The sequence below is a fragment of the Episyrphus balteatus genome, chromosome 1 (assembly GCF_945859705.1).
Source record: "Episyrphus balteatus chromosome 1, idEpiBalt1.1, whole genome shotgun sequence".
In the NCBI taxonomy this organism is placed as follows: domain Eukaryota; kingdom Metazoa; phylum Arthropoda; class Insecta; order Diptera; family Syrphidae; genus Episyrphus; species Episyrphus balteatus.
In genome coordinates this window covers 34,737,239-34,757,227 of record NC_079134.1, presented here as the reverse complement: position 1 = coordinate 34,757,227, position 19,989 = coordinate 34,737,239, and the positions used below count along the sequence as shown (strand labels likewise).

Sequence of the window (19,989 nt, the reverse complement as noted above, 5' to 3'; positions counted from 1 at the left end):
TATAACACCCCTCTAGCCAAAGAATGGTGTGAAACGAACCTGGAAGGCTTTTGAATCCAATTGTTAGCTAAACCTTCCATGCCAAAATCCGTAGTCGGCTATATATTTTTCATAGTAATCAAATATTTGTTGGATTACATTAAAAAATATTGATCTAAGTTTCCAAATTTAATAACTATTCAACTCAGTTAAAAAGATTGAATTTTGCCTAATTAATTTTTATTATTTTACTAATTTATGAAACTATTAAAACACATAAAAATATTTAACACCAATCATATATTATATAAAATGCATGACTGGGTCGCACGAACTTGCTCTTAGAACTAACAACTTTTTATGTACCAATTTGATAAAAAAAAATGTATAAAAAAACTTAAAATTCGTTCTTAAAACATAAAAAAACAATACTAAATAGTATTAATAAAATTGAGCTCCAAAAAAGTATGCAGTTTAATTTCTTTTATAAAGATGCATTTTTAGAAAAAAACGTTTTTAAAAAAAGTAATTTTTTAAGTCTAAATAATTTTTTGAAAAAAAAATATTAAAACAAAATTTGGTATGCCACTTTGTATATGCTTTTAATCAACACGTAAAACCAAAATTTCAAAAAAATGAAATGTCACGTTTTTGAAAATTTGATTTTTCAAAAAAAATTCAAAATTTTTTTAAAAACCCAAAAACTATTTTTTTCAAAATTTAATTTTTAATATATATTTAAGCAATATAAATGTTTTTGCATAAGAAAAATCGTCAAAATTGACTTAATAATTTGGAAGATAATTTGAAATTTAAAAAACGGTTTTTGAAAAAAAAACTTTTATCATTTTTAAGACAGACCTTATTAAAATATTTATACTTGATTTTTTTTAATAAAAATCGTAGGAGCTGTTTTTGAGAAAATTAAACTTTTCCAAAAATGGTATATATGACAGGTACCGTTATTCCTGGTCCAAAAAAATTAATTCCAAAAACCAATCTGTAAATGATCCAAAAACTGTTACATACCAAGTTTGAAGTACATCGGCAGATCCTTTAAGGCTGTAGCTCCTTATACAGACCGACTTTTGAGACCCACTTTTTTCGCATTCTCTATCATTGCATAATATCATGGAAAAATGTTATCTCAACTTTTTTTTTATGAATGCATAACTTGATATATAGTACCTATATCGCAAGTAAAACGAAGTATTTGTTTCAATATTAACCAAAAGTGATTTTTTATTCATTCCAAATACTCGTCACTTTTTTGAAAAGCTTTATTGATTAGATATAAAAAAATTTGCATTTTTTTGTTTTTATTATGATTTTTTAATGAAACTTATGAAAGAGTCTCTAAAAAGGTAATTTTAACATTATTAGATATTAATTAATGCACAAAAAATCTAATAAAACACTCATTCCATTTTATGAAATAATAGAAATTTGTATTAGCTCTAATAAGGGCAAATATTGGTTTAGTGCCAATAAAAATCCAAACAAGCTTTGATCAAAAATTAAAGTGCCCTTTTGTATAACCACTTTTAACCTGTGTGACTTTTTATCCGCTTCAAGATACAAACTAAATGAGTGGATTTATTTTTAAAATTTTTAGTAATGAAAATATTTATAGTATCTAAGAGGTGCGCTATTAAGTGTTTGAATATCTCTAAAGAGAAAAGTAAATAAGAGAAGTAAATTTAATTAATAATGTGATAGATGTTCATCGGTCACTGTGGTGTATGTGTAACATTTTTTTTTTTTTTTTTTGAATATAATATAATTAGATTGCAACAAGTATATGCGACGCAGCTATACATTTTACTAACTTAAATTCCCAGTAAGTTTTTTTTTTTGTTTGTGCTTTCAAGCACTATTAACCATAATTCTGCAAAAATTGTCAAATCCACATGCAGGTAGATATTTTTTTTTAAGCAGGACCTAGTTGCCTGTTACATAATACCACCATATTAAAATTCATAGCCTCTCTTGTTTAGGCAACACTCATATGCTTAATGCTTATCAAAATTATCCACTTAACGTAATTAATGGAGCATTATACTTTGAATAGGAAAAGTACACATATAAATATATGAGGTATAATTCAGAACTAATTATATTATTCAACTGCTATTGAAATTAAATTAACTTGATTAATGTGGAGTTTTTGGAATTACACGTTTTTAGATTTTATCAAAAATCTAACCCACAGCGCATAGAGGTAGGTTAGGTACTACCTAAGCCTCAAACCTTTTATGCATAACCAAGCCCTTGATGGGATATGGCTCTATGGTGCGATGAGGATATACACAGGCTTAGGTACCTAAACGACTGCCTATATCCCCACGCATTTGGAGAGAGAATAATTCTTTGGAAGGACTATATTATGTTGCATCGTCTGTCAAATGCCAGGTTAATGTTTTAGTATAAGTTAAAACCTCTTAGGTATGTATAAAATTTAATGACTAAAAATCGCCTACAATATTTGTTTGAACGAGGATCATCAGCTCATGACTTTTATTATATAATATAAGAACTGACATAGTGTGAGTGAGTGAATATGGTTTTTGTGGTGTTTATATTTTAGAGTAAAATTTTGTATCTATAATACTGCCTAAAGGGTTTTTCATTAGATAAGTAGTAAAATGGAGTCCAAAAACCAAAGATTTCTCGAAAAAATAAATGACAAATTCAAAATTTAATTAAAAGAGATGAGAGGAGCCCAGAGAAAATATGGTTTACTGGTACACATATGCACATTGTGGAGTTGGTTTTGAGTGCATTTATGGTTAAACTTTATGGACGACGATGATGAATGATAGTAAAGGACATTAGGGAAAGGTTATACAGAGTTACAGAGGTTCTCATGGGTTATTTTTAATTGGATTGCAATTCAAGGCTGCAAGTGTACTTTGTAAATTATTTTCAATTTGATGAGAAGTCATTTTTAGTAATGTCGGTTTTCGACATTTATTTTTCAAGGTTTAGGAGTAAACTGATTAAATTTGAGAGCTAGATGCAAAACAATGAATATTCTGCTTACGAAAATGTTTCGCTAATGTTTTCGAAAATTTAACTTTAAAATTCTTTTAAATTTTATATCTGTATCTGGAATAAATTCTAAATTATTATTTTCTAAATAATTAAATAAATATTATACCAACGATTATAAATAAAAATCGTTCTTGCAGAAGTTTTAAAAGTTCTACACAATTATAATGTGCAAATTGCATACTACGTTAAAATGACTGCCCTTTGAGAGACAGATAGAATTTAATTTTTTAGAAAAAAACTTATGATTTCCTTTCATAAAATAAAATAAAATAAATAAAATATATAATTGAGAAAAACAGTTATGCATAATAGTTGGTAATAAAATTATCTAGAAATTTTACATAATAAACTTTCTCTATTGCAATGACTTAAATGTAATGTATACAGTTTTTCAAATAAAATGTTAGAAAATCTTTTCTTAGAAATCATTTGTCCTTTTCACTATAACATTTTATAAGTCCATAAACAGCAACAAAGGAGAACTTTCTGAGTAATGTAATATTTATACCTAATGTCTTCATACTGATGAGGACTTAAATTTAAATACGTACTCACATTTATTTTAATTTTCTTGAATTGATATAGGTACACAAGTTACGTTCGTTTTGTAAATATTTTCCATTTAAATAAAGTATATTATAAAGTAAAGTACATTGGCAACTATAGAGAAAAACCCTAACCCATACTGTTCAAATTATCTTGCAATTGACAAATTTGACATATGGAATTTTATAACCAAAACACAGTTTAAGACTTGGTCCTGTTTCGATAGAACTGGATAAAGGAAGATTTAAGTATTGAATTTTAAAGCGTTTTTGACATTATTCTTCAAGAACGTATTAAGTTTATATTATGTAAGTAGATAGAAGGCGCAAGAGAAGGAATAATTCATTTGGATTGGATCGAGAAAATAAATCGCGTTTAGACAGCAAATGCAATTTTCGAGAAAAAAAAAATGACTTAATAATAAAAAAAAAAATATTAAAAATCAATGCACACCTACAACAACAAAACCAAAACCCTCATCTCTTAATCTTGTTTTTAAATAAAACTTTTTATAAAGCAGGTTTTGAAAACAAAATTCAAATTAACTTTATCAAAATTTATGTTATTAAGTAAAAACATTAGTTTATTTTATTTGTTTTTAGCCAAATAGAAAACCGGATGAAAAAATGTCTGAAAAATAAAATTTTTTTTTGTGCAACATTTCTTCTAATATTTTTTTAGCATTTATTTTGTACAGTTGTATAAGGATACAATAAAATGGCACAGTATGTATTGGATTAACCCTGAATTTTTGCATATTTTGCCCCTACTGGCTAAACGGTCACCCTGTAAAAAACAATCCCAACAAAAACATTACTGTTAAAAAAAGAGCCAAGTTCTCCTTTGTTGAAATTATGCTGGCACAAAAAGTATTGAGATATAAAAGTGTACCAAGTTCTAAAGTTTGGGTTCAAATTCGTATCAATAAAATTTTGTTTACTTGACAATTTTTCTTTTAAATACCGATTTTTAAAGTTATTTAAAAAAATTGCCAAGTAAACAATCGAAATTTTATTGATACGAATTTGAACCCAAACTTTAGAACTTGGTACACTTTTATATCTCAATACTTTTTGTGCCAGCATAATTTCAACAAAGGAGAACTTGGCTCTTTTTTTAACAGTAATGTTTTTGTTGTGATTTCACTATACTTTTTGCAAGGTATAGCTGTAGAATTGAAAATCTCTATATTTAATGAAAATTCAGTGAAAATGGGCGGTTGCCACGCCCCCTGGCTAAAATTCTCAAATTTTAAATTTTTTCCTTTGTATAAACTACCAGCTCTACCATTGTACCAAATTTCAAGATTCTACGATAATCAGAAGTGCTCTATAATAATTGATCAAAATTCGGCGAAAATGGGCGGTTACCACGCCCCCTGAATTCAATATCTCAAATTTTCGATTTTTTTCCTTTGTATACACCAGAAGTCCTATCACCATGTAAAATTTCAAGTTCCTACGATAGCGGGAAGGTCTCCATAATTTTGATGATCTGTCAGTGAGTCAGTGAGTCAGTTACGGTTTTCGCGATTTTTGAAGTCCTTTATCTCAGAAACTACTCATCGTAGGAAGCTGAAATTTTTTGAGGAATTTGGGTTTGGCGAGCTCAACGAATGAAGCGAGTTTGAAATTTCTGGCATCTTTGGTGTGGAAGTTAGAGGGGGGTCGAAAATAGCCTGAGTTGTTTCCTGTAAATAAGGATGTAGTGCCAAAGTTGCTAGAGAACTTGGCTGGGCACTACCGTGCCCCTTGATTAATGTAGCTTCAATATAAATTAAAAATAAAGGCCCTTAGCTATAGGGTAAATTAGGGCATTATGGCATACCTAAGCACAAACTCAAATAACTTTACTACGGACTACAATTTTTACTTCAATCATTTGTTTTAATTAAATTTCATAAAAACGTTACATAAATAAATTATTTAAGAATAAAAATTTAAGCTTTTTAACAAAAAATAAATTAAATTAAAAATAGTCCAAAAAAAACCATATTGCCCTATGTAAGGGCAATATGGCGAACCGCATTTACTTCGGAACCCTTTACTTTTTTTACGTATATTCAGCATTTCTGAAATATAATTGTAAATAAGTTTCATAAAATTAACGTTAAATTGAGGTTATTTTCAAATTTAAAAAAATGCAGAGTTACTTTTGAAATTAGTTTTACATAAGGGCATTATGGCGCAGTCGGGTATAATATAGCGCCATAATGCCCTTATTACATCTGCGCCATATTGCAAAATATACACATATTCACAAAACTCCAAAAACTAAACACAATTCTAACTTCAGTTAAAATATAACAAGTGATATAACCAAACCAAAACTGTACTCTGCGTTTCACTCTTTACAACAAACACGTGCACTGTATACTTACCGAGATACACACAAACAAAAACAAAGCGATATTATATTGGAACCCAGAACCGGTATATTTTTTTTGTTTTCTTTTTTGTTTGGCACAAAAATAATAGCACTGACCTGCGATCGTCACAAGGCTAGTGTTCGACGAAGGCCAAAGTTTCTGCATTGGTTTTATTTAAATGCGAGTATTGGAAGTATGGTAGTTGAGAGGTGCGCCATAATGCCCGGTGCGCCATAATGCCCGAAGTTACCCTAGACCAAAATTTAGCAAAACTCGATTTTAACAGAAAATTTAATGACACTAGAACATATTAAAATCTACATATTATGCATTGGGTCCCGGGATGGGATAAGAAGATTTTGAGGGATGATTCTTGGGTATATTCTAAGAAAAAAATTGTTCCACAATAACTCTCTATCTGCAAAGTTGATACCCTTTAGCGATGATTTAAGAAAACCCTTACTTTGGCATGCCTTTACTCATGTTAATGTTAATAACTCCGATAATACTTATGATAAAAACTTCATTAATGACTTGATTTGTAGAAGAAATGCTATTCTTTGTACCTGTATTTAAAAAATGTTATTATCTTTTTTTATTGCTCAGATATTCATTTTTGAATGGAATTATTTTTTTTTTTCTTACCCATGATAATTTTTGACTTTGATGCCGATTTTCTTCTATAAATGTAGTACAAACATAAAGTTTTATAAATTTATTCTTATAAAGAAAACAATAATGAACAAAAACGTTGTTCACAAGTTTGCCAGAAAACTTATAGATTTTATGATATTTGGGAAAACCTGCATCAGGTAAAATCTCAAAAAAATGTGGTTTTTTGCTTTAGTCAAAAATGGGTACTAATTAAAAATTTATTTTTGTAGTTTAAGTTCATTTCTGTTTAAGACCTAGTTACAACAATTATTTAAAAAGTTCTTCTAGATTTTGTGTGCTTGATAGAGCCCGTTTTTTGGATTTTATTGCTAATATTAATTGATGGAGGTTCTCCAATATGATTTGCCAGATACAATCCAGGATATTTCACTGATTCAATAAGCTACTTCATATTACGAACACGATGACGCTCGAGCCCACTAAGGACACGCATTTTAAGATTGGCTGATGAAGATTACGGTTATCATTGGATGGGACGAAATGAACCTGTTCAATGATTTGCAAGTTCTCCAAACTGCAAAAGCGTTACTTATTTGACATCAGTAGTACTTCTTGTGGAACAAGAAGAATTTATTCTCTGAACAATCATTAAAAAAGGGACAATAGATAGAATAAATTAATATTCCCAATAAAATAAAAAAAAAAAAACGGTTTTATTAAGCACACAAAATCAAGGAGCACACTTTAAACATAGAATTGGCTTAGAGGTAGTTCATCTATAACTAAGTCAATTTTAAAATCATTGCAATTTTTTTTAAATTTGGAAATGAGTTCCAAGTTTTATTTATTGTTTAAATTGTTTAAATAGAGCGTTCGCTAAATTCGGCTCTATTGCTAAGGACCATAGTTTAAAACAAAAAAAGAAGAGGTTGTCTGTAAGGCCGATTTACGGACGATGATTTTACGTGATAACGTCGTCAGAAAACAGCAAACAGGTTGTGTGCTTCTGTTTAAAATGAGTCAATTGAAGAGTATACTTATTTCAAACAACCATAATTTACAAGAAAAATCTAAAAAAAATACATTTTTTATTTTCTCATTACAATAATTTTTTTATTTTAATAGCTTACAAAAAAAATTATGCAATTTAAAAGCCAAGTATTTCTTCTTAATAAATAAAACCATTTTTAAATTTTTACAATGCGCAAAAAATATAAAAATAATTTATTGAAAACAATCATTTTCATCAAAAAAAAGCAAAAAAAAACATAAATTTTTATCTTCTCACGTCATTAATTCCATTTTTTTCCCTAACAACCAATACCATCTGAACGCTTATTGTCTTAGCTCAAAATATATATATCGATAAGGTCTATCAGACATCTAGAATTTTTTGAACTCGATCAAATTTCATTAAAAAAAGCAAAAAAAAAACATTTATTTTTAGGTTCTCAGGCTATGGAATCAATTTTTTTGTTTGACAACCTATAAAAATTATATACCATGTGAAAGCTTATTATTTCACCTTTCATATGACGTATCAATCTAATTTCAAACATTACTACAAGAGAAGTTAGAATTTTTTTAAAGTCAACCATGTCGAATTTCCAGACTGAGATTACAGTACTTCCCACACTGGTGGCTGTTCGGGGGGCAACAGATCTCCACTGATGTTTTGAGGTTTTTTGCAAGTTTGTTGATTTAACATTGTGTAGCTTGTAGTTAGTCTACCGTTATGTGTGATATACCAAATGAAAGGTAATTGTATCAGGATGCTAATAAAAGTTTAATAGAATTTCTATCTGCTCTTGGTCAAAAGTTATAACCTGTTGGACTCTAAAATTTTATTTTACAGTTATCTCAAAATTGTGTTTACGAAAATGAATGAAACTTCGCACACATTTAGTCGTGATCATGCATTACTCCATGTACTTTATTCCTGTATCTATTAAAGAAAAAAAGATAAAAATAAAAAACGATGCAAATCGGTTAAAAACGGTCAAAAAACGTGTTTTTTAAAAACTTGTTTCTTCCGTTATTCAGTCAAAACTCACTAAACGATTCCAAGTTTTTGCACATGTATGCATAAGGCCAAAACCTACATGTCCTATAAGTTTGAGATTTTTTGAACGCTCCAAAAATAAACTAAAAATCAAAAATTACCCAAAAATACCTCTAAAAAGCATGGTGTTTTTCAAAAATTCATATTTCGAAACGCAGAGTGTTGGAAAAAAATGCGTATCAGAAGCCTAATTTTTTTCCTCATCTTTCACCTTGCATCTTTAGAATTATCAAAAAAAAAAATTCCTTTACCCAAAATCATCATTTTGTCATAGCCCCAACACGTGTACAACGTTCAAACCAAACGTTATAGCTTAGTTTCAAAAATTTTTAGAATTTTTTCTTAATTGCAGTTATTCTTAAATTAATCTCTATCCATCTATAGCAAAAAAAAATCAATTCTCTACGATTTCGCGTTTAGATTTTAGACCAAATTTCATCTTTCCGTTTTACCCCTGTTTACCCTATTAAATGACTAAATTTTTAAAAATCCTTCATTTGTATTAAGGTTTAGGTTATTATCTTTTGTATCTCTAATGGTTTATTTTTAATTTTTAATTGAAATTTTTTGCCGCACTGCGAAAGTGCGAGAGTGTAACGTTAGAACATGGCGTCACTTTTTTGTGGTGGCTGCCATGGTTCACCTATTTATAAGACGTTATCACGTCAAAAAAATGTTTGCAACTCAAAATTCACAAATTTGAATTTTATTAAAAATTTCAATTTGTGAATTTTGAGTATCTTTGAAATTTCGGTTCGTCTCACACTTTAAGCAGCACTAAGAGCAAGTTCGTGCGACCTAGTCGCCAAAATCCTTAAATGGGTATTTAGCCTACAAGCAAAAGATCAGGCTAATTTACTGCAAATTGAGGAGAAATTATCTTTAAAAGATATGCTCCAGAAATATTTTTGAGTTTCTGTTGGATGACACCGACAGTATTCACTCAATATCTGGTTACAATTTTAGCATTATTTTCAAGCTTTAGTGTGCAATGGTATTAAATTAGTACCACATTTCTATGTATAAGGTGAAATTAATGTCTTTGAGGAAAAAAAAAAATTACATAGAAATGTGGTATTAATTTAATATAATTGAACATTAAAGCTTGAAAAAAAAATGATAAAAAAATGTGGTACAATTTTCATTCAACATTTTTCTGATGTTGCTCCCAATAAACACACAACTTAGCTTTACATAAATTCATGCAGATTGTTTTTGTTTTATGGAACTATCTTGTCCAAATAGATAGTGATGGTGCTTCCTTAATTTATTTTATTAATATAATTTTTTCTGCCAATTTATTGACCATGTTTGTGGCTAAACAAATTAAAAGAGAATGTAAATAATTCAGAAATTAATCAAATGGAAAAAAAAAAAACAAGAAAAACATTTTCACAAAACTTCTTCGTGATGAATCACAATCCGGATGTTTTATATTAGATATACCCAAGGATATTGTCTTACAAGAGAAGAGACAGAAAGAAGACCTATATTTTATTCCTAGAACCTATACAACAAAGCCCTAAAATTCGCCGAGTTTATTGAGTTAAGGGCTAAGAGTAGGTATATTGTTGTGTACACAGATTCACACATACAATATACGTTTGAGTTTGTTTCATATTTCACACTAAAAGTGTGTGTAGATTTGTGGCATTGAGATTTTGAGAGAAAGAGAGAGAGAGGTGGAATGAGAGGGATACACATTATATCGTTAAACAAGCTGTTGAATGATGGAAGACTTGTTGTTGTGTATTTTATACGCACGAATGGCGCTGGTTTCCGTTATTTGTAGTAAAGTGTTGCTTTATATAAATCTACTTCAATATTTCCTTAGCAAACACTTGTGTCCTTAGGGGGGTACCCTATCTCTCTCCCTCTCTCTTTCCCTCTGCTATAAATGTATAGATATTGTGTTTTTTTCTTGATAGGATGCTTGTGACATTGGAACTAAACAATATTGTGAATTGCTGTTGCCATATATACTGTCATTGAATCTCTGAAGAAACTTTCCAACATGATTAATGAATGTCTTACACCCTTTTTATTTAGATTAACACATGCTTTTACCCCCAAAAGAAACACCAAAATATTTCTTGTTGATGTATTGAATAAGTGTGTGTAGAAGATATACCTATACCTTTTCATATATCTTATATTAAACATTAGAAATGAATGTTTGACATCAGAAAGAGAGAAGGAGAGAGATGATGTCCTTTGTCCTGCAGATATGTATGTTTGTATAACATGAAGGACCTTAACAATTTTATTCGTTATTTATTTCAAATAATAAATCATAGCCCATGGGACTACCACAAGAATATAAATTATGGATTTACTTTTGGTTAAAAAAAACGAATGACCTGATTTCTCATTTAACATTTTTGGAAAAGTGTGTGAAAGGACGAGATGGATATTTCATGATCTTCTTCAACAAAATAAAGTAAATCAAAATCACAAAATCCAGTGATAGTGATTGAGAAGGGAAGATGTATGGATAATTATGTTTTTCCTTGAAGAATTACATGATTCTTAAATTTGGAAAATTGAATCAAAATAAAGACTAACTCCAACCTTTGATTTAAATTTATACAGCAAAATAAAAAACTTCAGTTCGTACACAGAACTTAAATACCTACAAAATATCCTAAGTTCAATTTATAATAACAAAAATTAAAGTTGCCTCTAAAATAGTATGTACCTTAGGGTGGGTCAAAAAAATCAAAATTCTTTTTTTTTTTGATTTGGTACTCCGAAAAATCGATTTCTAAGCACCTCTAGAATATACACACCAAATATCAGCTCTTAATATTAATGAGAAGGTCCTCCGCTTTTTTTTTAAAATCAACTTTTTAGCTAATTTTTTTACATATTCTTGTAGAAAATTGAACGCTCTACAAAAAAGGTCTTGTATACTTTTTTCGTTTATCTAACCGTTTAATAGATATTTGAGGTCCAAAAATCGAGAAAATCTTTAAAAATTCTTTTTTTATTCTTAATTTTGTAACAAATTGAAAAATTATAATAATCAAACGCGCAAGACATATGTATTCGTGTAGGAAATAGATTGTTCCACAAATAAGGTCTTATTAACTTTTTTCATTAATCTAACCATTCTAAATATATTCGAGGTCAAAGTTAAAAAAATTATAAAAACATTTCTAACTTTTCAAAATTTTCTAATTCACTGAAAACTTATTATTTTCAAATTAGCAAGATGTTTTCTTGTAGGGACTTAAGCGTTCTATAAAAAGTTCCTTGGCAGCAAATTAATTGCTTTAACCGTTTAGAAGATATTCGTATCCAAACCAATGCCACTGATTTCAGTAGTTTTCTTATGACTCGTATGCATTGCGATTTGGATACGATTATCTTTTAAACGGTTAAAGCAATTAATTTGCTGCCAAGGAACTTTTTATAGAACGTTTAAGTTTCTACAAGAAAACATCTTGCTAATTTGAAAATATTGAATTTTCAGTGAATTAGAAAATTTTGAAAAGTAAAAAATGTTTTTATAATTTTTTTTTAAATTTGACCTCGAATATCTTTAGAATGGTTAGATTAATGAAAAAAGTTAATAAGACCTTATTTGTGGAACAATCTATTTCCTACAAGAATACATATGTCTTGCGCGTTTGATTATTATAATTTTTCAATTTGTTACAAAATTAAGAACAAAAAACGAATTTTTAAAGATTTTCTCGATTTTTGGACCTTAAATATCTATTAAACGGTTAGATAAACGAAAAAAGTATACAAGACCTTTTTTGTAGAGCGTTAAATTTTCTACAAGAATATGTAAAAAAAATTAGCTAAAAAGTCGATTTTAAAAAAAATAATTTTTTTTTAGTAGAAGCTTGATTTAAAAATGGAAAATTGGAATGCGGAGGACCTTCTCATTAATATTAAGAGCTGATGTTTGGTGTGTATATTCTAGAGGTGCCTAGAAATCGATTTTTCGGAGTACCAAATCAAAAAAAAAAGAATTTCGATTTTTTTGACCCACCCTAATGTACCTACTAGACATTTAAACATTGTGTTTCCCCAGAATTGTTTTGTTCCACACGCCATTTCGAGAAAAACACATTTAAAGTTTTGCGTATTTGGAACTCCGAAACTGTGCGATAGGATAGTTTTTTTTACTTTGTAACTATATTAGTCTTATAAAAACTTCACCTACCAATTTTCAAAGTGTTTTCCCAAACCGTTAACAAGATACTTTAATCAGTGTAAATGTCCACTTTTTTTAATCACGCTCTAAAAAGAGTACGAAAGCAGAAAATATCCTCATCTTAACCTTTCCTCATAAACTTGACATAGCTTATAACCAGAAAGCGAGCATGACGGTTCCAAAAATACCTCATTTGACAAGTTGCAACAATTAGCTAGGAAGAAATGATGCAACAGATGAACATAACATACATTACGCATGCATAAATACCGATCAAAACAATATAGCCCTCCGTTTGGCATTTCGCTGTCAAATAAATAGTTAGTAAACTGAGTTTCAGTATGTTCGAATATTTTTTTTATCTTGGCAGGTTTGTTCAAGTACAAATAATTTAGTGATGCGAATAAACGACGTGAGAGAAAAGATTCAAAAAATTATAAAGAAAGTAATAAATCAATTTTTTTTAAATTTTAATAAAGAAAATACCTCCTAGTCGCCTTATTTGAATTCTATTGGACATCTATGGGTCTATTCGGGGTGTAATTTTAGGGAGACGTCTTAGATGAGTATATTAGATTCGGCCCAAATGTAACATCAAAGCAGGGGCGTGCTTACCATTGTGGCAACCAAGGCAGGGCCTCGGGCTCCCAAATGATGCCAGGGTCGTGACTTTCGTCAAAAGATATCGGCTTCGGAATATTATGAAAAAGAAAGAAAAAAAAAATATGTGGTTGGAAATATCTCAGAAACCAGACCTCGAAGAAAATTTTAGCTTTCAGTTATAGATAGGGCTTACAGATCTATGATATTTCGCTCGATGCATTTGGAGGAGATTTTTGAAAATGTATTTTTTTTTTTTGCAAAAAAAAAAAAACAAAAAATGGATTTATTTTTTTCTTTAAATGCATATAGGCTTGCTCACTGCGAACTCATATCTGGAAAACCAAAACCTTTTCAAGAATTTGGTATGAGGATTAGGGCGTTCGTTATTTTTGAACCAAGTTCCTACGTAGAAAGACTGTTCTTGTCTACATTAAACAAAGTTTTCAAAAAGGTATAAACCATTTTTGGGTTGTATTTTAATTTTCGTGCTATTTCATATGCTTGTTTTAATAAAACATGCTTGCTTTAATAAACCTAAGAAACCATGCATGCCCTGACTAAACCCCTGGTCCTAGAAAAAAGGTTTATACGTTTTTAAAAACTTTGTTTAATGTAGACAGGAACCTCATCAAAAAAATTTGATTGAAGTCTATATCTAAAAAAAATGGCCTCATAAGACAACACATACCTTTTTCAAATGATAAAAAACTTTAACGCTCTTGGGGCACCATCTAGTGTCAAAATAAAAATCTGAAAAAAATAGAGGATTTTTTTTTTATTATTTAGTTTTTCCACTTAGGAAATTGATTCTAGAAAAAAAAAAAAAACCTAAATAACGAACGCCCTAATGAGGATATCTGCGTCTAAATGTAAATAAAAACACCTATAGATTCAAATCACTCAGCAACCCGAAACCCAAAAAAACTTTTAGCTTTCAGTTTAGTACCTAATTAATAGAGCTTAAAGAGATTTCTCTTTTGATGTCTCACTTAATTAAAAAAAAAATCACTCGTGCAATTTGCACGTGGTAGAAGTGAAACCTTAAAAACAAATTTTTCTTGACAAAATCGAAAAAAATCTATATCTTTTTTCTTCCATCACCTTCAAATCCATTTTTTTTTTATATGACAACCTATACAATAAATTTTATATCATAATGAATGGTTATTTATTTCGGCTTTAAATATTTTTCAATCATGTCTGTCCCACATCTAGAGCTCAAATGTTTTGAACCCAATCAGTTTTAATAAAAAAAAGCAAACAAAAATCAATCTTTTTTCTTTTCTAACACCATCAAATCCATTTTTTTAAAAGATAACCTATATTTAATTGTACACCATCTGAAAGCTTAGTGTTTTATATGACGCTTCAATCATATTTCTACGCAATCTACAAAAAAGTAAGCATTTTTTAAAGCCAACCATGTCGAAATTTCAAACTGAGATTACGGTACTTCCTACCTACACTGGTGGCTGGTCATCGGCAACAGATCTCCACAGTTGTTTTAAGTATATTTCAAGTTATTCAAAATAAGATTGTTTAGTTATGTAAGATAGGTATATAAAATTAATTAATATTATCAGCATGCGTATTAAAGTTAAATCAATTTTGTATGTGGTCTAGAAGAAAAGTTATAACGTGTACATACTTCTGTGACTGACTGTGATTACAATTATTGTGATAAATGACAATTTTTACAATTTTAATATCTTCGAACATAAATTTTTGCTGTATCCGAGAGTGAATCTTGAAGGGCTTAGTCAATTCATGCCTCTTTTTGTTACTTTAAAAATCAGATAAGAGTGACCTTGAGTTTGCCAATTAACATCAGCCTTATTGTGATTTACAACTATAAATCAACAATTGATAAAATTTCAATTTCGATATCTTAATACTTAATTCACAAAAGTCTTGAAAACAGATAATGATGAAAATCGTTAAAAATTCAGATGTAATTGAAAATTTTTATTTGAAAATTGACCACTTTCCCCATAAATTAGGTTTCAGTATCTATCAACTATTATAGTTGATATTTGCATTAAGGGTGCATTTCTGTTTGCCTGACTGCAAAGCTACATTGTTTATTCTGATGTGATCTTTTTCTAGTTAGTGCTTTTCTAAAAAAAAAGGCTCCATAGATTTGGATTTTAAGCTTAAAATCAAATTTTCTGAGCCAACGCTGTAATGGAACCGTTTTCGTGGTTTCTTTATTTCTTCTAAACGACTAGAAAAAATTCCATAAAATTTTTGAACAGAAGAGTTTAAGTAGCCAAACTCACTGAAATATAAAAATATTAAATTCCTATTGTTTAAAAATTCATGATTCCAAGATCAGATCTTTCTTAATCTTAATCTGTCTCTGTACACATGTCATCTCATAAACTCATACCATATTCTTTTTGAAATTAAACGAAAAAAAAAAAAACACGTATTAATAATAATAAATTATAACAATAAAATTGTCATTGTTAATGTTAATGTAAACTTCAAAGGCATTAATATTAATCACGTCAAGAAGAGAGAATAAAAGTCACAGCACCATAACAACCGGGTTATCATGACATGGTACAAAAAAAAAAAGAAAAAAATAACATCATGCCTAAAGGACAAGAAAAAGATAATCACGTTGAAAACAATCAAATGAATAACAACAACAACAAGGATAAAAAAAATTATATATACTATTTTTACTGTATAAAAAAAAGAGGAAGGATATTTATAAGGCTGCAGCAAAAAGTGTCACAATTTTTTGATAAATGTTCTTAAAGGATGTGTAGGAGTGAGTTGGTATAATGTGGAATCTATACAATGGTTGACGGAAACCTATAAGCTTTAAGGCGACACTACAATACCTTATCATGATTTTTTTTACTTTTTTTTCCTCGTGTGTGTTACCAATAAGAAATAATAAGTGATGTAATCTTTTATTTTTCAGTTTTTTTTTTAGTTTGTTTTTCGTATTTTTTTTTTCATAAAGAATGTCTAAAATAAATACGTATTCTGCCAAGATTGTCATTCAGGATAGTGATATCAAAGTTTGGGGAAGAAAATGTAGATCTTATAAGAAAACGGGAATTGCGTTTTTAAATCAAATATTTTTTCCCTGCAATCAGAGGTTGAGTTATTTTTTTCCTGCCAAAGGCAAAAAGCAAATTTTTAAGTTTTTAATACTTCACTAATTTTAAATTTTGATTTCCAACATTCTAGAGGAATTTTTAGTGATTTTTTAAATAACTTATTTTGTTTTTTAATTAACTTAAAATACCACCATAAAAATAAAAACCAAACAAAATAAAATTTACAGAAATAAATCATGAAATTTCTGATTTATGGTAGTTCCCGATCTGTGAAACTGTGAAGTGATACAAATTTTATCATTTCGGTATTCATATGAACAATTTTTGAAGTTTCTTTTTAATTTTTTTGTTTTTTACTATTGCATTCTTGAAGTTTGTTCTGATTTTTTCATAGATTCAGAATCGAATTTATTATGAAAACGTGATAAAACTTATCACTTCACAATTTAACAAATCGGGACCCCCTAATGACTAATTACACCGGCACACAAAAAAAAAGTGTCATGTACCAGGAACCAGACCTATCTTTTCATATGTTTTTGTGCACGCTGAAACCGAATTTCAAGTCCGTTTTGCCCGGTCACCCTCCAGTTTTAAGAAAAATGTAAAACAGTCCCGAAAAAAGGCAAAAAACTTCCTTTTTTGAATTTTGTTGCATTTTAATATTGTCCTTGTTTCTCAAAAAATTACTTCACAATAAAATTTTAAGATTCTTCCTACGACAAGTCATTGCAGAATTTCGTACAGAAAATTATTGTTAGGATGGAAAAAATAATTATACTTTAAGGTATTTTTACTGATTGTGTTCCAGAATACAAAAGGAAAGGGTTTTTTTTCTTCTCAATTGTTTGGTATTTTTCGTAAGAGAGAAGAACCATTTTAATAATACCTACCTTTATTTTAAATGGAAATTATAAATGAAAGAAAGATGACTTAATTATATTATAAATCAATATCTTCATAAGGACTTTTTTTCATTTTGTTGGAATTTCTTTTTGAAAATAAAGAGTTTATTGTTCGTTTTATTTTATTTGTGGTCGGTTTTCCTTTATTTTTTTTTTTTTGTTGATTTATATACTTTTATAAAATACTTTAAATTATATTAGAAAAAAAAATACGTATTATATAATTTAGTTGTGGGGAAGAAATACTAAGACAGAGAAAAGTTAAAGAAAAAAAAAAAAAAAAAAACAGTTTTAAGTTGAATTTGCTAATAAAATGTTATTATACTCTTTCGAAATTATAGACCAGTGCCAATACGGTTTTCAGAGGACAAAAGTTGATAAAAATTATTAGCAGCATAAGGGTGGTGGAAAAATTTAGGATAAATGGTGTTTGAAAGGGGAAAAATAAATTGCCCACAAACACATTGGGGGAAAGGGGGTGGGTGCCAAAAATCGTTTTTTTTTACGATTTCTGTCAGAAGTAGACCACCTATCGAAAAAAGTTAAAAGCAAAAGTTGTATATAGTAAAAATGCCTACAACTTTTACTCAAACCATTTTTTGTATAACCTCAAAATTATTGAGAAAAATACAAAAATACGATTTTTTTATTTTTTATTTTTATCTTTTACAACAATGCTCAAGGCCAACTACTTGTGGAAAACGACGAAATCCTCCACAGGTGGCGACAGTACTGTGACGAACTTCTAAATGAACAATTTCCAAGGCTACACTTTCCAATAGCTTCACCTAACTTAAGCGAAGTATCCGATGTCACAGTCGAAGAAGTTAGTGAGGCTGTAAAATACTCCAAAAAGGGAAAAGCTGTTGGGCCAGACGAAATACCCTCAGAGTTTTGGAAAAAGATGGGAGACATCGGGTCTAGATGGCTCATGGTTCTTGTTTCCAAGCTTATACGAGGTGATCGAATGCCTAATCAATGGAGGGAAAGTTACCTTCTTCCAATATACAAAGGAAAGGGTGATACTCGAAGCTGTGATAATTACCGTTCGATTAAGCTGATGTCACACACCATGAAGATCGTTGAGCGAGTCTTGGGTAGCCGACTGCGAAAAATAATAAGGCTATCTGATGACCAGTGCGGGTTTGTTGCGGGTAAATCAACCACAGATGCAATCCAGAGTATAAGAATCATTATGGAAAAACATCGAGATTCCTTGGAGGATTTGCATGTGGTATTGGTTGATTTTGAAAAAGCATTCGATCGACAACCACGAGATCTGATATGGGTGGCCCTCAGACAACGAGGAGTTCCGGAAACCTATGTGCGGATAATTATGGACATGTATGATGGAGCAGTAACTAAAGTAAGATGTGCAGCTGGAGTCACCGAAGAATTCGAAATCACAGTAGGTGTACACCAGGGAAGCGTCTTGAGTCCTCTGCTCTTTATTACCGTTCTTGATTACCTGCTTGAAGGCAAAGTGACGGACCCAAAAGTGCATCAGTTATTCTTTGCTGACGATGGAGCCATCATAAGTGAAGACCCGATATCCCTGCAACGAGCACTTGATGTATGGGTGGATGTTCTAGAAGGTAGTGGGTACCGCATAAGCGCGAAAAAGACAGAATACCTATGCTGCCCATTTTCTGATCCACACAGGCCTATTCCTGACATTTATTTGAATGGTGTAGTGCTTCCCAAGTGTGAAAAGTTTAAATATCTGGGGTCTATGATAAATAACGAAGGTACTTGTGATGACGATATCAATCATCGCGTAAGCGTAGGGTGGATGAAGTGGCGGGAAAATTCTGCCATCTTCTGTGATCGAAAAATGCCCCCTAAGCTGAAAGGAAGACTCTACACCGCAGTTGTGCGTCCAGCACTCACATACGGTTCACAATGTTGGACAATGTACAAAAAGTATGAGAGTAAGTTAACGGCAGCTGAGATGAAGATGCTTCGTATGACAGCAGGAGTAACAAAGCTTGATAGAATTAGAAGTACGAAGATCCGAGGAAGCCTTCATGTTAAAAACACCATCTCCCAAAAAATTGAACACGACCGACTCAGTTGGTATTGCCATGTTCAAAGGAGAGATCCTGAGAACCCCGTCAAAAAAGCAATATCATACAACGTTCCAACACGAAATAGAAAGAAAGGTAGGCCTAAAAACTCCTGGTACAAGCAAATGCAAAACCACCAGCATTCAGTTGGCCTTAGAAATGGAACGATACAAAACCGGGAGGCTTGCCGCCGATTTCTGAGGTCAACCCGGCGAACCCCACAGGCGGATCACTAGTGTGAAGCAGTTACGTGGGATAGTTATGATCCCCTCGACATCGAGATCATAACAGCGCCGAGAAAAAGGAAGAAGATTTTTATCTTTTACAAAAATGGTTGGATTTTTACAAAACTTGAAATCGAACAGGGCAGAAAACATCGAATGCCTTGTTCAATTTCACTAGTCAAAAAGTTTTTTTATAGAAATCAAAATATATTTTTCTAATGGTTTTTTGTGCGCTGAGCTCGAATCCAAAGTCAGAAAAATTCTATCACATCACGTTTTTGAGATATTACCATGCAAAACATCACAAAAATAGTGTTTTGGA

General features: G+C 30.1%; 1 protein-coding gene across 5 annotated transcripts in view; it reads left to right on the top strand.

Annotated features, from left to right (window-relative positions):
- The window catches only part of LOC129913863 (uncharacterized), a 420,354-nt gene that overhangs the window by 59,236 nt on the left and 341,129 nt on the right, over positions 1-19,989 (top strand). The gene's annotated exons all lie outside the window — the stretch shown is intronic.